Source organism: Anopheles coustani (assembly GCF_943734705.1).
Source record: "Anopheles coustani chromosome X unlocalized genomic scaffold, idAnoCousDA_361_x.2 X_unloc_8, whole genome shotgun sequence".
Classification (NCBI taxonomy): Eukaryota; Metazoa; Arthropoda; class Insecta; order Diptera; family Culicidae; genus Anopheles; species Anopheles coustani.
The window spans coordinates 462,501-482,500 of NW_026525192.1; positions in this window are offsets into that span (position 1 = coordinate 462,501).

Genomic DNA, 20,000 nt, shown 5'->3' on the forward strand with positions numbered 1-20,000 from the left:
CGAGCGTTGCGGCCCAGAGGCCTTACCGCCTTTCACTGCGGGTTCGTCAAGAACTTGGAGATGGTCGCAACGCATCGGGTCCTCCCGGGGTACTTGGTGTTTGGATGCTGGCTTGGTGATTAAACACTTGATATTCCATCTTCGGATGAATTTCGGGTGTCACCTGTTGCCTAAGACCACTTGCATGTTTAGCTCGCCGTGGGGTAGCAAGCGTTGTGATCTAATGGCCTTACCGGGCAAACACTTTCGGTTCGTCAAGGACTTGGAGTGCCGGGACGGGTTGGCGGATCCATCACTCTGAGTATGCCGGGTTGATACTTGGGGTTGGTTTGGTTTTGGTGACCCAATACTAGATGTACCATCTCGGTGGTATGTCAGTATCACCTATACTCCAGACCACTTGCATGGTTAGCAAGCGTTGTGATCTAATGGCCCAACCGGGCAAACACTTTGGGTTCGCGAGGACTTGGAGTGCCGGGACGGGTTGGCGGATCCAACACTCTGGGTACCTCCGGGTACTTGGGGTTGGTTGAGGACTTGGTGAACAAACACTTGATATACACTCTTCGGATGTACTTCGGGTATCGCCTGTTGTCCGAGACCACTTGCATGGTTAGCAAGCGTTGTGGTCTAATGGCCCTACCGGGCAAACACTTTGGGTTCGCGAGGACTTGGAGTGCCGGGACGGGTTGGCGGATCCAACACTCTGGGTACCTCCGGGTACTTGGGGTTGGTTGAGGACTTGGTGAACAAACACTTGATATACACTCTTCGGATGTACTTCGGGTATCGCCTGTTGTCCGAGACCACTTGCATGGTTAGCAAGCGTTGTGGTCTAATGGCCCTACCGGGCAAATACTTTGGGTTCGCGAGGACTTAGAGTGCTGGTAGTGGTTGGCGGACCCAACACTCTGGGTACCTCCGGGTACTTGGGGTTGGTTGAGAACTTGGTGAAGATACCCCTGTCACCTTGTTCGAGGCCACTTGCATGGTAGCAAGCGTTGTGATACAATGGCCCTACCGGGCAAACACTTTGGGTTCGCAAGGACTTGGAGTGCCGGGACGGGTTGGCGGATCCAACACTCTGGGTACCTCCGGGTACTTGGGGTTGGTTGAGGACTTGGTGAGCAAACACTTGATATACGTTCTTCGGATGTACTTCGGGTGTCACCTGTTGTCCGAGGCCACTTGCATGGTCAACGGTTGAGGTGGTGATGGCGGGTCGGTGCTGTAGGGTGCCGGCCTGTTGGCTGCCTTGGCCGGGTTGGTTGGTTAACACTTGATTGAGCTTGCACCCGAGGGTAATGGCACTTGAAGGTGGGTACCGGCCGGCTGACCTGGTGTGATGGTTGGTTGGTGAACACTTGGCGGTACTTGCACTTGGCTGTGCTTGGACTTGAAGGTGGGATCCGGCTGGCCTAGGCCATTGGTGGTTGGTTGGTTGGTTAGCCCTTAGCTGGGCTGGCTGGCTGGCTGGCCATCGGTGGTGTGGTGTGTTGGGCGGTTGGTGAACACTTGGCGGTACTTGCACTTGGCTGTGCTTGGACTTGAAGGTGGGATCCGGCTGGCCTAGGCCATTGGTGGTTGGTTGGTGGGTTAGCCCTTAGTTGGGCTGGCTGGCTGGCTGGCCATCGGTGGTGTGGTGTGGTGTGGTGTGTGGAGTCGAGCATCGCGCGCCGTTGCCTTCTTCGGAGTGTTGTGGGTACGCAAGTGCTTGCAGTGCAAAGAGGTTGGTGATGGAGTGACATTGCCTTCACCATGGAGTTGCGGGTACTTAGGTACTTGCAAGGAGATGGTGGTATGGTGGTGTTGCGTGTGTGGTGTTCGATTAGAAAGATATAATTTCTAAGTCCGGATTAGTGCTGTCAGTGGGGCCGCCGCTAACAGGTCCTGCACGGCCACCGTGGGGCTTGACTTGGCGCTATTCCGGACTTGGGGCGATCACGATGTCCCCGTGCGGGACTTAGAAGATGGAAGAACACAAGTACCCTTATCCCATGACTTGTGAGCGATTGGCATACGTTACCACATGAAGAGAAAAATTGGCTAAGTCCCGGATCCATATTATTTGAAGAGAAAAATCGGCTAAGTCCCGGATCCATATTATATGAAGAGAAAAATCGGCTAAGTCCAGGATCCATATATAATAACCTAATAATCGGCTAAGTCCAGGATCCATATTATATGAAGAGAAAAATCGGCTAAGTCCAGGATCCATATTATATGAAGAGAAAAATCGGCTAAGTCCCGGATCCATATTATATGAAGAGAAAAATCGGCTAAGTCCAGGATCCATATATAATAACCTAATAATCGGCTAAGTCCAGGATCCATATTATATGAAGAGAAAAATCGGCTAAGTCCGAGATTGGGTCTGTCAGAAATACACTTCCAAGTTACCACACAAGCAAGCAAGATGGCCTAGTGATGGATCCATATGATATGAAGAGAAAAATCGGCTAAGTCCAGGATCCATATAATATGAAGAGAAAAATCGGCTAAGTCCGAGATTGGGTCTGTCAGAAATACACTATCAAGTTACCACACAAGCAAGCAAGATGGCCTAGTGATGGATCCATATAATATGAAGAGAAAAATCGGCTAAGTCCCAGATTGGGTCTGTCAGACATACACGTTCAAGTTACCACACAAGCAAGCAAGATGGCCTAGTGATGGATCCATATGATATCGAGAGAAAAATCGGCTAAGTCCCAGATTGGGTCTGTCAGAAATACACTTCCAAGTTACCACACAAGCAAGCAAGATGGCCTAGTGATGGATCCATATGATATGAAGAGAAAAATCGGCTAAGTCCCAGATTGGGTCTGTCAGAAATACACTTCCAAGTTACCACACAAGCAAGCAAGATGGCCTAGTGATGGATCCATATGATATGAAGAGAAAAATCGGCTAAGTCCCAGATTGGGTCTGTCAGAACTACACTCAAATGTTACCACACAAGCAAGCAAGATGGCCTAAGGATGGATCCATATAATATGAAGAGAAAAATCGGCTAAGTCCCAGATTGGGTCTGTCAGAAATACACTTCCAAGTTACCACGCAAGCAAGCAAGATGGCCTAGTGATGGATCCATATGATATGAAGAGAAAAATCGGCTAAGTCCCAGATTGGGTCTGTCAGAAATACACTATCAAGTTACCACACAAGCAAGCAAGATGGCCTAGTGATGGATCCATATGATATGAAGAGAAAAATCGGCTAAGTCCGAGATTGGGTCTGTCAGAAATACACTTTCAAGTTACCACACAAGCAAGCAAGATGGCCTAGTGATGGATCCATATAATATGAAGAGAAAAATCGGCTAAGTCCGAGATTGGGTCTGTCGGAAATACACTTTCAAGTTACCACACAAGCAAGCAAGTTACCACATGAAGAGAAAGCCGGCAAAGTCCGGGAATGTTACCACATGAACTGGAAAATGGGCAAAAACCTACCTTCACAGGCAACGTGAATAAGTCAGGCTGTAGACATCGGATCGACAAGCCAAAGACTGATATGGAAAGGAAATGAGTAGTACTAGCTTTCCTGAGAGTTGCAGAGCTTAGACTGCATATGAACGAAAGTTATTAAGCGTCAAAGTCAGAGAAGTTACCCAAAGGAACACAAGTTCCAACTTAGAGCATGTATACCGCCTAGACGGTAAGAGGTACGGCCAGGCTGAGGAATAAGGAAATGTTGGCCAACATGTTCCCTAACTATCCCCCGAAGACCGCAAAGCAATCCAACATCAACCAAGAAAGTTATAGCCCGATCAAGGAAACACCTACTTTGCACCGATATTGCACCAAATACATGTACCAAGCACCTTCGGTTGCATACCTGCAGGGGCTTACCATAGTAGGCCATGGAAGACCGATATACCGAACATAATCACTTTCTATCTCCTCGGGTGTTGGAGGTAGCGCTTTGCGGTACAAGAACGAAAGTTAGACCATATCTTGGTGCATCTTTTTGCCCAAAAACACAAGACCCTATCTACCAAGGCAAGAAAGTTGTGTGGGGACAAAATGTCCAAAAGTGCCCAAAGTGGCACACTTGAACCATATATTCGAGAAAAACACAAGTGTGGGCCCGAGCTAGCAAGTTGAAATGTTCTGACCGTCAGTAGCCCTAGTTGAGGTGCACTTATCATTATATGAGGCCAACGTGCCAGCTAGTCTCTAAAGGGGCGATATGGGTGTTCCAAGGTTTGTACCCAATTGAGGAAAAAACAGGGTAAGGTACGGTGTACCGCGAATAACTCGGGCTATAGATGTCCGATCGATGAGTTTGGCATATGTATGGAAAGGTCTCGACGAGACCTAACTACCCTGAAAGTATGAAGGCAAAGACTTGAATGACCGGGAAGTTATTAAGTGCACAAGTGGTAAAGTTGCACCAAAGTCCATGTTACCCGAAGTGGTACATAAACACCCAATATTCGACCAAAACACAAGTTTAGAGACGAGCTAGCGAGCTACATTGTTCAGACCGTCAGTAGCCCGCATCAAGACACGCATTTCATTATATTGAGCCTAGCCGCTAGCTCGACTCGAAGTCGGTCATATGGTTGGTTGATGGTTTGGACCGACCACGTGGTGTACCAAGGTGATGTACCTTTCATGAATTAAAACTCTGGCTGTATGGCACTGAGCGACAAGCTAAGGTGTGATTTGGAATAGTCTTGAGTGGGACTATTTAGGAAAAATGCGAACAAAAAATCACAAAGTCCTTGGGCGAAGCTATTAGCGAAACATAGAGCAAATTGGTACCAAAAACTATGGAAATGGGACTTGAGTCAAAAATAACCGCAAGTTGGAGAAGAGATAGCAAGCTTGCGTAGAACAATTATATTTGGTGCATGGTATCACCAACAAAAAAGTATATGGGGCCAAGGTGCTGGCTGGCCTCCAAAGTGGAGATATGGGCGATCCAAAGTTTGTACCCAAGTACGAACAAGTATGGAAAAAACAGGGTAAGGTACCAAGTACCATTAATAACTTCGGCTGTAGATGGCCGAGCGAGGCAAACGGCTCACCGTTGGAAAGGTCTTGGGGAGACCTATCTACCCTGAAAGTTTCATGAGGCTGAGTTGAAAGACCACGGAGATATTAGGTGATGATGGTCCAATTCGGGGACCAAGTCGCAGGAAATGGCGCTTGACCAAAATCACCCTTGGAAGGTGAATACCGGCTTACCGGTAAGAGATAGCGACTTGGCGTAGAATATTCATAAGTTGGGCGTGTAGAGACGCAACTTTTATTATATGGGGCCAACCCGGTCAGGGTGCTCCAAGTCGGTCGTTTGGTTGGTTTATGGTTTGGGCCGACCACGTGGTGTGCCAAGTTGAGGTACCTTTCATGAATTATAACTTGGTCAGTTTGCCACCGAGCGACAAGCTGCGGTGTGTTTTGGAATGGTCTTGAGTGGGACTATCAAGGAAAAATACCAATCGAAAATCAGCTTGTCCATGGCCGAAGCTATTAGTGAAACATATAGCAAAATGGGTCCAAAAACGAATGAAATGGGAATTGGACCAAGAATAACGGCAAGTTGGAGAAGAGATAGCAAGTTGGCGTAGAACATTTATATTTTGGGTATAGTATGACCAACAAAAAAGTATTTGGGGCCAAGGTGCTGGCTGGCCTCCAAAGTGGAGATATGGGCGATACAAAGTTTGTACCCAAGTACGAACAAGTATGGAAAAAACAGGGTAAGGTACCAAGTACCATTAATAACTTCGGCTGTATATGGCCGAGCGAGGCAAACGGCTCACCGTTGGAAAGGTCTCGGGGAGACCTATCTACCCTGAAAGTTTCATGAGGCTGAGTTGAAAGACCACGGAGATATTAGGTGATGATGGTCGTATTCGGGGACCAAGTCGCAGGAAATGGCACTTGACCAAAATCCCCCTTGGAAGGTGAATACCGGCTTACCGGTAAGAGATAGCGACTTGGCGTAGAATATTCATAAGTTGGGCGTGTAGAGACGCAACTTTCATTATATGGGGCCAACCCGGTCAGGGTGCTCCAAGTCGGTCGTTTGGTCGGTTTATGGTTTGGGCCGACCACGTGGTGTACCAAGTTGAGGTACCTTTCATGAATTATAACTCGGTCAGTTTGCCACCGAGCGACAAGCTGCGGTGTGTTTTGGAATGGTCTTGAGTGGGACTATCAAGCAAAAATACAAATAGAAAATCAGCTTGTCCATGGCCGAAGCTATTAGTGAAACATATAGCAAAATGGGTCCAAAAACGAATGAAATGGGACTTGGACCAAGAATAACGGCAAGTTGGAGAAGAGATAGCAAGTTGACGTAGAACATTTATATTTTGGGCATAGTATGACCAACAAAAAAGTATTTGGGGCCAAGGTGCTGGCTGGCCTCCAAAGTGGAGATATGGGCGATACAAAGTTTGTACCCAAGTACGAACAAGTATGGAAAAAACAGGGTAAGGTACCAAGTACCATTAATAACTTCGGCTGTATATGGCCGAGCGAGGCAAACGGCTCACCGTTGGAAAGGTCTCGGGGAGACCTATCTACCCTGAAAGTTTCATGAGGCTGAGTTGAAAGACCACGGAGATATTAGGTGATGATGGTCGTATTCGGGGACCAAGTCGCAGGAAATGGCACTTGACCAAAATCCCCCTTGGAAGGTGAATACCGGCTTACCGGTAAGAGATAGCGACTTGGCGTAGAATATTCATAAGTTGGGCGTGTAGAGACGCAACTTTCATTATATGGGGCCAACCCGGTCAGGGTGCTCCAAGTCGGTCGTTTGGTCGGTTTATGGTTTGGGCCGACCACGTGGTGTACCAAGTTGAGGTACCTTTCATGAATTATAACTCGGTCAGTTTGCCACCGAGCGACAAGCTGCGGTGTGTTTTGGAATGGTCTTGAGTGGGACTATCAAGGAAAAATACAAATAGAAAATCAGCTTGTCCATGGCCGAAGCTATTAGTGAAACATATAGCAAAATGGGTCCAAAAACGTATGAAATGGGACTTGGACCAAGAATAACGGCAAGTTGGAGAAGAGATAGCAAGTTGGCGTAGAACAATTATATTTGGTGCATGGTATGACCAACAAAAAAGTATATGAGGCCAAGGTGCTGGCTGGCCTCAAAAGTGGAGATATGGGCGATCCAAAGTTTGTACCCAAGTATGGCAAAAACTGGTAGAGGTACCTTTCATGAATTACTGCTCAGGCTGTATGGCACTTAGCGGGACGCTTGGCTCTGGTATGGAATAGTCTTGAGTGGGACTATCAAGGAAAAAGACGAACAAAAAATCACCATGTCCACGGACGAAGGTATTAGCGAAACTTAGAGCGAAATTGCGACCAAGTCGCTGGAAATGGCCCTTGGACCAAGTATACCGTCAAGGCGGTACGAGATAGCGAGTTGACGTGGAATATTTATAAGTTTGCCTCCACGAGACGAAAGTTTAGTTATATGGGGCCAACCCGCTCAGGGTTGTCCAAGTCGGTCATATGGCTGATCGAAATTTTCGACCAAGTACTGAGAAAACAGGGTAAGGTACCGTGTACCTCGAATAACTTTGGCTGTAGATGTCCGAGCGAGGCAAACGGCATAGCGTTGGAAAGGTCTTGAGGTGTTCTAGGCACCCTGAAAGTTTGAAAAGGCTATCTGGAAAACTCGTGGAGATATTAGAGAAACATTGGGCCCAAAAGATACCAAGTCGCAGGAAATGGGCCCTCCAAGAACACCCTAAAATCCCAATTACGGCTAAGTTGCAGGCCAGCTAGCGAAGTGAAATGTTCTAGGCATAACTAGAACACGTTAATGCGCAACTTTTTGAATCAGAACTTTTTTCGATATCTGGCCCCCAAAGGGGGGATATGGGCGATCAAAGGATTTTTCCAAGTTTCGGTACTTTTTACGGTATCGCTCATAGCTCCGGCTGTATGCAAGCAAATGACAATCTAAGACATGATTTGGAAAGGTATTGAGCAGTACTAACTTACGTTAGAACACAGCGAAGCGCTATCGGTTCATGGCAAGGCCGATATAAGCAGTCAAAGATGAAAAATGTTGACAAAATGAACAAAAATTACCTTGGTACGCGAATAGCGGCCAGGGATGAAGAGGTACGAAGGTAATGTAGAACAATTATAATTAGGACTTGGTACGCTCTAAAAGTTTGCCGAAGACCGCAAAGCGCTCAGACCCATAGAAAGTGGCCATTTGGGCCGAACAGTGCGTGCAAAGAGGTGAAAATGCAAAAATTGCACTTTGGTGGGCGATTTGCGGGGGGAAGGAGGGGTCGGAGGGCAAAATGTCCCTTGACCAAAAAGTCTTATCTCGTCGAGATCTACAACATTGCCGAAGACCGCAAAGCGCTAGCTCGCAATCGAAAAATCGAGAATTTGAAAATTTTCTAAGTCTTGGGCTCCCTAAGGAAAAGTTTCAAAAATCACGTTTGTCCCCAATTTTGAAGGGGAAGGAGTCGGTTCCGGGGCATGGTGTCTTCGGCAAAAAGTCTTATCTTTTTGCGTACTTTCGACTAGTTCAATAAAAATTTTTGACCCAAAATTTGTTCGGCGGACCCCTAGGTCGAAAAACCCGAAAAAAGTCGAAAAAAGTCGAAAATGTCGAAAAATGAGAAAACCTCATATTCGGACTCTACACGAGCCCCAGATATTGAAAAGTGAAATCCGCGGTCGATTTGGAACAAAAAATTGACCTAGGCAAAGTTGTATGGAGGTAGGGACCCCTGAGAAAAAAGTTTGGTCCCGAGGCTCCTTGGACCACCAAGTCCCTAGGTCGGACCAAAATCGGAAAAAATCCGACCAAAGTCGAAAGTGTCGAAAATTTTAAAAAACCCCTTTTGGGGCCCTATGGCCTCCCTAGATAATGAAAAGTGAGGTCCGCGGCCGATCCGGAAGAAAAACTTGACCTAGGCAAACTTGTATGACGGTGGGGACCCAAAAAAATTTCGATGAGTGTAGTTTAGACAGGCCGGAAAATGTATCGGTGGTCCGTATCAAGGGACGTCTTTTAGTTCCATGGGGTGGTGGTCGTCGAACAAAGTCGCCTAGGTCGACCACCAGAAAGACCAGTCGTGTTGTAATGGATGTTTTGACCACTTTACTAGGGAAACCTAGTAGGTCGAAGCAAATTTGGGGTTCGAGATGAGTTGGTGAAAGTTGGTCCAACCTAGGTGTGCTTGGTGGAGGTTGACCATGAAAGTAGAGCATGATAGGAATGACCATAACTTTGGTTCTAGATGTCGGATCGGTACACTTGAGGCAGTTTTGGAAAGGTGAAGGCCTGCTCTAGCTATGTTTCCTTCCAAGCTGAGCGCCTACTAGTGACCCGGAGGAGGTATTAAGGGTCAAAGGCAAAAAGGGGTACCCTAAAGTGCATGTGACCAAGAAAATGGGAAAAACGGTATCGCCTATAGCTCAGGCTGTATGGCTCGGATCGGAAAGCTTGGATATGCGTTGGAAAGGTCTTGACGAGCGCTAGCTATGTGTCCTACCAAGCGAAGCGCTAGGTGTTGAGCAAGTCGGTCATATTAGAGGGCAAAGGTGAAAAATGGTGGTTTAGAGGCGAAAATTCACCTTATGATCGAAAATAGCGGGCGAACGATAAGAGCTACGAACACGGCGTAGAACAATCAAAAGTACGTTACCACAAGACCTAACTTTGGCCAATATAGAGTGAGAAGATCGGAGGTACCCATCAGGGTGATATGGCTGGTTCAAAGTTGGACCAAAACGAGACTTGAGAAATGGGTTGAAACACGGTATCGCGAATAACTCAGGCTGTATGGAACGGATCGACAAGCTAAGATCAGTGTTGGAAAGGTCGAACCGAGCGCTAACTATAATCCCAAACAACCGAAGCGCTAAGTGTTGAGCAAAACTGAGTTATTAAGCGACAAAGTGGAAAAATAATACCAAAATGGCCAAAAATCACACAAGACCAAGAATACCGAGCAGGCGGTAAGAGATAGCGGGTTGACGTAGAATACTTATAAGTTTGCCTCTACGAGACCTAAAAGTCGGCCATAGAAAGCGAGAAGATCGGACCACTCTGGAAGGGTGATACGAGTGGTCAAAAATTGGCAAAAATGAAACATGGCTAAAATGGATTTGACTTGTGCACCATGTAGCTCCGGCTGTATGGCATGGATTGTAAAGCTAGGATATGTTTTGGAAAGGTAACACCCAGCGCTAGATACGACTAGAAGAAATCAAAGCGCTAACTAGCATGATTTGGAAGTTATTAAACGACAAAGTCGAAAAATGTTACCAAAATTGAAACTCGAGTACATTGGGCCAAAAAGTACAAGTTGTGAAATTTGGACTTACGAGTAAAATACCGAGCAGGCGGTAAGAGATAGAGACTTGGTGTAGAACAATTATAAGTTGGGCATGTTATAACCTATATTTGGCCCGAACATAGTGTCGAGATCGGTGGCACCCAAAAGGGTGGTACAGGTGTTAGATGGTTTGCCCAGAGCATAAGCTCCACATGATATGGAAAACGGGAAACATCATAACTTCGGCTGTATGGCATGGAATGGAACGAACAAGGTATCGATGGAAAGAGAAAAGGAAGCGCTAACTATAATTTTTGCCAAGCAAAGCGCTAGCATGTGACCGTTCAGGTGTTATTGTGAGTCAAAGTCAGAAATTGTTACCACGAGAGGCGAAAATCCGTCTAAGTCCAAAAATACCGGGCTGGCGGTAAGAGATACGGCTTGGCCGTAGAACATTTATAAGTTGGCCAAGACAAGACCTAAGTTTCGTCCATAGACGACAAGAAGATCGAAGATACGTGAAGGTGAGATATGGGCGTCCCAAAGTGGGCCTTTGAAAAAGTGACAAACTTCCCTTATAACAGCATACACCAAATATCTCTGGCTCTATGGCACCGAATAAGAAGTTGAGGTCAGCGATAGAAAGGTGATAGTCAGCGCTAAATATCATACGAACAGAGTGAAGCGCTAAAGGGAAAGGATCTTGGTGATATAAGGTGACAAAGTCGAGAAAAGTTGCCTCAAAATCATGAAAAATGTGAAAAAATGGCTAAGTCCCGGGTGCCTTAAGGGCAGGTTGATCGAATGTACCGAGCTGGCGGTACGAGATAGAGACTTGGTGTAGAACAATTATATGTTTGGCATGGCAAGACCTACATTTGGTCAATACAAAGTGAGAAGATCAAAGAAACCCGTAAGGGTGATATTGGTGTCCAAAGGTAAAAAGCACTAAGTCTTGGGAAACTTATATGAAGAAAAAGGACCCTGATGGGTCATATAGGATGGATCGAAAAATCGGCTAAGTCCCAAAATGGGGATGTCAGAACTACACTCAAATGTTACCACACCAAGCAAGGCAAACTTATATGAAGCAAAGGACCCTGATGGGTCATATGGTATTGGTCGAAAAATCGGCTAAGTCCCAAAATGGGGATGTCAGAACTACACTCATGTGTTACCACACCAAGCAAGGCAAACTTATATGAAGCAAAGGACCCTGATGGGTCATATGGTATTTTACGAAAAATCGGCTAAGTCCCAAAATGGTGATGTCAGAACTACACTAAAATGTTACCACACCAAGCAAGGCAAACTTATATGAAGGCAAGGACCCTGATGGGTCATATGGTATTGATTGAAAAATCGGCTAAGTCCCAAAATGGGGATGTCAGAACTACACTCAAATGTTACCACACCAAGCAAGGCAAACTTATATGAAGCAAAGGACCCATATGGGTCATATGGTATTTTACGAAAAATCGGCTAAGTCCCAAAATGATGATGTCAGAACTACACTCAAATGTTACCATACCAAGCAAGGCAAACTTATATGAAGGAAAGGACCCATATGGGTCATATGGTATTTTACGAAAAATCGGCTAAGTCCCAAAATGAGGATGTCAGAACTACACTAAAAAGTTACCACACCAAGCAAGGCAAAGTACCTAGGTGAACCCTAGGAAGAAACACGGACCAAGTCAGATGGCCTAAGTCAATAGAACAAGTGACCTAGGCAAAGTTGTATGGCGCTGAGGACCCTGAAAAATCTGGTTAGTGTAGTTTAGACAGGGTAGGTTTTTGGGTCGGCCGAACCCCCTTATTTTGGGTTTTGGCCTCATCAAGAAGCTACACCTAGGCAAACTGCCTAGGGTGAAAGTGCGAAGACCAATCGAATAGTAAGACAAGTTTTGACCGATCGCCCTAGGCAAGCTTGTATGAAGAAAGGGACCCTATGGGTCATATGGAAATACATGAAAAATCGGCTAAGTCCCAAAATTAGGATGTCTGAACTACACTAAAAAGTTACCACATCAAGCAAGGCAAAGTACCTAGGTGAACCCTAGGAAGAAACACGGACCAAGTCGGATGGCCTAAGTCAAGAGTACAAGTGACCTAGGCAAAGTTGTATGGCGCTGAGGACCCTGAAAAATCGGGTTAGTGTAGTTCAGACAGGGGAGGTTTCAGGGTCGGCCGAACCTCCTTATTTCGGGTTTTGGCCTCCTCAAGAAGACAGACCTAGGCGAACTGCCCAGGGTGAAAGTGCGAAGACCAATCGAATAGTAAGACAAGTTTTGACCGATCGCCCTAGGCAAGCTTGTATGAAGAAAGGGACCCTATGGGTCATATGGAAATATACGAAAAATCGGCTAAGTCCCAAAATTGGGATGTCAGAACTACACTATAAAGTTACCACATTAGCAAGGCAGACTTGTATGAAGAACGGGACCCTGGTGAAAGTAGCAAATATCCCAAACCGAACATGAATATTATACACACAAGAGTACGAACATAAAGGAACACGGACCAAGCGTACCGAGAGAATCGGTACTATAGAGCCCTCGTGGTTCTACACAAAGACTTTATGTTCGGGGTTCACACCCCAAATCGAACGTGGAATTTACTTTCTGATGGTCATGCGGTCGTCCAAAGGGGTCTAGTATCCTGGGATGACAAGCATCACGGGCACAGCTCGTATCAAAACAGTCGAAGAGGCCCGCGAAAGCTTGCTTTCCATGGCTATGCGATGCACAAATTGAGTTTACTCACCGTAGTATAAAACGAACGAACCGAACCTATCCGAGTAGGGATAATGGGCGCAGTAACATACTTCTGTGACCCAGCGAGAGTTGAACGAGGTGACATGAACTGTCAGTGGCTTATATCAGATGGGATACATACATGAGATTGCTTTCAAAGCTACACTCGAAAACCTAACCAAGTAAAAGCGAACGTGGGGAGGATTCGAAACTGGTAACGAAATCTTAAGCTGGAAAGAGTCATCACTATGGATACATATTATGCGAAACCAATCAAGTGCTCAGTACTGATCCAAAACCTAAGAGCACTAGTGAACACCTTAATCTCACCCTAGTTCACATCCAAGTGATCGACCACGTGTGTGAAGCAAAGACCAATCGAATTCCTCAATGAACCGAACACTATGAACAAATGGCCAAAAACGTTATAACTATCCAAACATCCTACTATCTAACGAAAGTCATCACGATGGAACCATACCATGATCTTTAACCTATAGCGCTCACCATATTCCTACCCAGAGTGCAAGTGAACAGATTGCCCACCCGTACCCAGTTCACAACCACGTGATCGACTAACATACCGAGGTTACCACAAGTCAAAGTTATACGTTTACAAGCGCAAGACCAATCGAAAACCCCGAAAGCAATCTCGACCCAAAATGTATTATCCGTGAGTGTAGTCGAGTCTCGTACTCGTCATCTGTAATCGTCGGATAGAATATCCAGTACACGGTTGTCTTTCCAAATGAAATCTACATACAGAACTCGCTCTTGGCAAATGGGTGGCATTGGCGCAATCAGGAGCGAGTTCCCGTCCGGGTGCCAAGTGATTGGCAAATGTCTGGGGGAAAGCAACCATATGTTGATTTGTCTGTTAGTGTACTGGGTGTTTGAGGTATGTAGTATCCACGCTTGGTTGGGTGTGTCAGAGGACCATGGATGCGTTCACAACCCCAATTGGGGTACATCGGGAATGATTTTGTGGAACCGATGTGCCCGGCACACACTAAGTTTTGTTGCAAGTTAATAGTGTGCCATGTCCGGGGGGGTTGTGATTAAACTCTGGTGAATTGCGTACTGTGGTGATTGGGGTATGAAAGCCCCGCAGTTGCAATGATCGGACGCGCCTAGCGTGTCCTTTAGTTGATGGTAGGGAAATGAAGGCCCTTGTCAGCTCACCTAAGTATTCATGGAAGTTTGGCATAAGGTCGCTGTGGTAGGGGTATGAAGGCCCCGTCAGCGCATGCACAATCGGGCGCACGTGCGCTTAGCGGAGTCGAATGCCGCTCAAGTGCCTGTCCGGTGCATCGGGTGTGTGTGATACGAGGGCAATGAGGTTCGCACGGGGGCTCGCCTCCCGTGTGCTACCGGACTTGACAACATATAGAACGTGGTGTTTGCTCCTCCGGGTGCAATGGGACAATGAACATTCGAACGCAAAGTCGGAATTCTGGTTGATCCTACCAGTAATATACGCTCGTCTCAAAGGTTAAGCCATGCATGTCTAAGTACAAACAGATTTAATGTGAAACCGCATAAGGCTCAGTATAACAGCTATAATTTACGAGATCATCAACCTAGTTACTTGGATAACTGTGGAAAATCTAGAGCTAATACATGCAACATGCCAGGACCCTCGCGGGAACTGGTGCACTTATTAGTCAAACCAATCGCGGGTTCTCCGTGTCATTGAGTTGAAGTCTGGATAATGATGCTGATCGTATGGTCTCGCACCGACGACAGATCTCGCAAATATCTGCCCTATCAACTATGGATGGTAGTATAGAGGACTACCATGGTTGCAACGGGTAACGGGGAATCAGGGTTCGATTCCGGAGAGGGAGCCTGAGAAATGGCTACCACATCCAAGGAAGGCAGCAGGCGCGTAAATTACCCAATCCCGGGACGGGGAGGTAGTGACGAGAAATAACAATATGAAACTCTTTAATGATGTTTCATAATTGGAATGAGTAGAGCATAAATCCTTCTACGAGGATCAAGTGGAGGGCAAGTCTGGTGCCAGCAGCCGCGGTAATTCCAGCTCCACTAGCGTATATTAAAATTGTTGCGGTTAAAACGTTCGAAGTTGATACTTGTCCAACACAGTCCGGCTCCGCCGACCCGGTCAACCCGTGGTCGGTGGGCCAAGTCGGAATCTGGTTGCGACTCAATGGTGTGGTAGGGCACCAAGTCTGTGTCATGGTGTGCCCTTCAACGGGTGCAAGTGTAACATAGAGCTCGACCGCTCACGTTTACCTTGAACAAATTAGAGTGCTTAAAGCAGGGTGCCCAAACGCCCTAGAATAATCTTGCATGGAATAATGGAATACGACCTTGGTCTAATCTTTCATTGGTTTGTACTCAGACCGGAGGTAATGATTAACAGAAGTAGTTGGGGACACTAGTATTACGGCGCGAGAGGTGAAATTCGTAGACCGTCGTAAGACTAACTAAAGCGAAGGCATTTGTCAAGGATGCTTTCTTTAATCAAGAACGAAAGTTAGAGGATCGAAGGCGATTAGATACCGCCCTAGTTCTAACCGTAAACGATGCCAACTAGCAATTGGGAGACGCTACAACCAGGTGCTCTCAGTAGCTTCCGGGAAACCAAAGTCAGGTTCCGGGGGAAGTATGGTTGCAAAGTTGAAACTTAAAGGAATTGACGGAAGGGCACCACAATGAAATGGAGCTTGCGGTTCAATTTGACTCAACACGGGAAAACTTACCAGGTCCGAACTTATGGAGGTGAGACAGATTAATAGCTCTTTCTCAAATTTAAGGGTAGTGGTGCATGGCCGTTCTTAGTTCGTGGATTGATTTGTCTGGTTAATTCCGATAACGAACGTGACTCACATATGCTAACTAGAACGCAGTCAGCGTTAATGCGTCGATGCCGATTGGAACGGGTTAGGACCTTTCGGTGGAGTATGACCTGACACCTTCGCTGTTCGTGTGCGCAAGTGCACTTACGGTACGCTGCTTAGCAGGACAATTTGTGTTTAGCAAAATGAGATCGAGCGATAACAGGTCCGTGATGCCCTTAGATGTTCTGGGCTACACGCGTGCTACAATGTGGGTAGCAGCGTGTCTCCTATTCCGAGAGGAACGGGAAATCACTCAAATACTCACTTAGTAGGGATTATGGATTGCAATGGTCCATATGAACTCGGAACTTCTAGTAAGTGCTGGTCATCAGCCAGCGTTGAATACGTCCCTGCCCTTTGTACACACCGCCCGTCGCTACTACCGATGGATTATTTAGTGAGGTCTTTGGAGATGATCGTTCGCTGGATCCTCGTGAACCGCGTCTGCTTTATCGAAGTTGACCGAACTTGATGATTTAGAGGAAGTAAAAGTCGTAACAAGGTTTCCGTAGGTGAACCTGCGGAAGGATCATTAGTGGCCAAGTGATCCTTCCAGAAGTCCGAACCTGCGGGTTGAGACTTCGGCACAAGTTGCCATATGATAATTGACGAAACACTATAGAAGTCCGAACCTGCGGGTTGAGACTTAGGCACAAGTTGCCATATGAACATTGACGAAACACTATGAAGTCCGAACCTGCGGGTTGAGACTTAGGCACAAGTTGCCTTATACATGACTTCGAACAAATACACAAGTCCGAACCTGCGGGTTGATACTTAGGCACAAGTTGCCTTATACATGACTTCGAACAAATACACAAGTCCGAACCTGCGGGTTGAGACTTAGGCACAAGTTGCCATATGAAAGTTGACGAAACACTAACAAGTCCGAACCTGCGAGTTGAGACTTAGGCACACGTTGCCTTATACATGACTTCGAACAAATACACAAGTCCGAACCTGCGGGTTGAGACTTAGGCACAAGTTGCCTTATACATACATTGGCCAAATAAACAGAAGTCCGAACCTGCGGGTTGAGACTTAATGCGATCTAGATACCAAGTTGACATCCAATACCTGTTGAGCAAAACCAAAGATTCCCTGTTCTCGAATGAATACACTATATAACAGGGAATCATGAAGAAATCAAGCAAGCGTGAAACAAAGTCATCACTTGGGCATGCTCGATAGCCAACCACATGACATTAACCTAAGAGAGCATGCAAACCACATGATACCTATAAACGATTAACCCGCCCTAGTTCAATCGTTCACCAAGTGATGACTTCAGTATGGCTAAGAGAAAAACTTTTAAATGGGAAAAACTCTAAGTCCGAACCTCCGGGTTGAGACTTCCGCGTCGGAGGTGGGCGCACCTCCTATCCGAAAGATGGTGAATCAGGGGTGTTCGATCAGCAATGGTCGGATGCCCCGTCGTAGTCCAACTATGACAATCAAAGTCAAGACCTCCGGGTTGAGACTTTCCGCGAGTACAAGCATAAAGGAACACGGACCAAGCCGTACCGAGAGAATCGGTACTAGAGCCCTCGTGGTTCTACATTGAGAGAGCCCTCGTGGTTCTCATTAGAGGCTTTATGCAAGTCGTACTCAATACTGTGGTGTGAAGTATAAAGTAGTCCTCGCCTGGTCCACGCTGCTTCGGCGGTCCTGGGTAAGATAGTTCATTCTAGCTTGCCCTATAGTGGAATGAGGACACTTAATGCTTCGTCTTTTAGCGGCGGCTAGACTCCTCCTCACGGGGAACGAGTTGACGCACACAGCGGCGGCTTACGCACTATGGCAATCATGGATGCCTGAAGATTCCGTGAAGTTCTCCCCTGGTCCACGCTGCCTCGGCAGTCCTGGGTAAAATGGAATATTTCCAGCTTGCCCTATAGTGGAAGAGGACTATCCAACAATACAAAGTCAAGACCTCCGGGTTGAGACTTTCCGCGTCGGTGGTGTCGCGCACCGCCTATCCGAAAGATGGTGTAACAGGGGTGTTCGATCAGCAATGGTCGGATGCCCCGTCATAGTCCAACTATGACAACCAAAGTCAAGACCTCCGGGTTGAGACTTTCCGCGTCCGGAGGTACGCGTACCGCCTACCCGAAAGATGGTGTGCTTCTGGGGTATTCGATGAGTCGGATACCCCGTCGTAGTCCAACTATGACAATACAAAGTCAAGACCTCCGGGTTGAGACTTCCGCGTCGGAGGTGCGCGCACCGCCTACCCGAAAGATGATGAATCAGGGGTGTTCGATCAGCAATGGTCGGATGCCCCGTCGTAGTCCAACTATGACAATCAAAGTCAAGACCTCCGGGTTGAGACTTTCTAAGAGTACAAGCATAAAGGAACACGGACCAAGCCGTACCGAGAGAATCGGTACTAGAGCCCTCGTGGTTCTACATTGAGAGAGCCCTCGTGGTTCTCATTAGGGGCTTTATGCAAGTCGTACTCAATACTGTGGTGTGAAGTATAAAGTATAGAGTCCTCCACTGGTCCACGCTGCTCCGGCGGTCCTGGGTAAGATAGTTCATTCTAGCTTGCCCTATGTGGAAGAGGACTCAATACCCTACCTGTTGAGCTTGAAACAAAGTCATCACTTGGGCATGCTCATATTGCCATACACAATTACATTATATTCGAATGAGCATGCAAGCGACCCTATATAGACCGAACCAAAACGATAGATACCGCCGTAGTTCACCCCCACCAAGTGATGACTTCAGTATGGCTAGTGTGTGAAGTATAAAGTATAGTCCTCCCCTGGTCCACACTGCTTCGGCGGTCCTGGGTAAGATAGTTAGTTCTAGCTTGCCCTATGTGGAAGAGGACACAATACTTAATACTTAGAGTACAAGCATAAAGGAACACGGACCAAGCCGTACCGAGAGAATCGGTACTAGAGCCCTCGCGGTTCTACATTGTGAGCCCTCGTGGTTCAAACTAGATACTTTATGCAAGGCGTACTCAAAACTGTGGTGTGAAGTATAAAGTATAGTCCTCATCTGGTCCACGCTGCTTCGGCGGTCCTGGGTAAGATAGTTAATTCTAGCTTGCCCTATGTGGAAGAGGACACAATACCTAATACTGTGGTGTAATGGACAAGGTATAGTCCTCCACTGGTCCACGCTGCTCCGGCGGTCCTGGGTAAGATAGTTCATTCTAGCTTGCCCTATGTGGAAGAGGACTCAATACCCTACCTGTTGAGCTTGAAACAAAGTCATCACTTGGGCATGCTCATATTGCCATACAATATTCCATTATCTACTAATGAGCATGCAGCTATATGATTATAACCTGTAAACGATTACCCCGCCGTAGTTCAGCGCTTCAACCAAGTGAAGACTTCAGTATGGCTAGTGTGTGAAGTATAAAGTATAGTCCTCCCCTGGTCCACACTGCTTCGGCGGTCCTGGGTAAGATAGTTAGTTCTAGCTTGCCCTATGGTGGAAGAGGACACCATACTTAATACTGTGGTGTAATGAACAAAGTATAGTCCTCCACTGGTCCACGCTGCTTTGCAGTCCTGGGTAAGATAGTTAATTCTAGCTTGCCCTATGTGGAAGAGGGCATACAAGACAAAGTATAGTTCTCCCCTGGTCCACGCTGCTTCGGCGGTCCTGGGTAAGATAGTTAATTCTAGCTTGCCCTATGTGGAAGAGAGCATACATGAACCAAGAACGAAGGTTATGATCGAGGAATGATTCGACAACTAACCGATGGTATGAAATGTGAAGAATTCAAGCAAGCACACAATCAAGTCATCACTTGGGCATGCTCGATAGCCAACCTCATGACATTAACCTAGTAGAGCATGCGAAAACCAATATATATGTAAACGATGCCCCTCCCTAGTTCAGCGCTTCAACCAAGTGATGACTTCAGAATGGCTAAATCAAATCGGTTCAAAACATACCATCGGTACCCTATTGAAACACACAAGTCGATATCAAACCTCATGATTGTGTAGTCCTCCACTGGTCCACGCCGCTTCGGCGGTCCTGGGTAAGATAGTTCATTCTAGCTTGCCCTATGTGGAAGAGGGCACATTACTCAATACTGTGGTGTTATGAACAAAG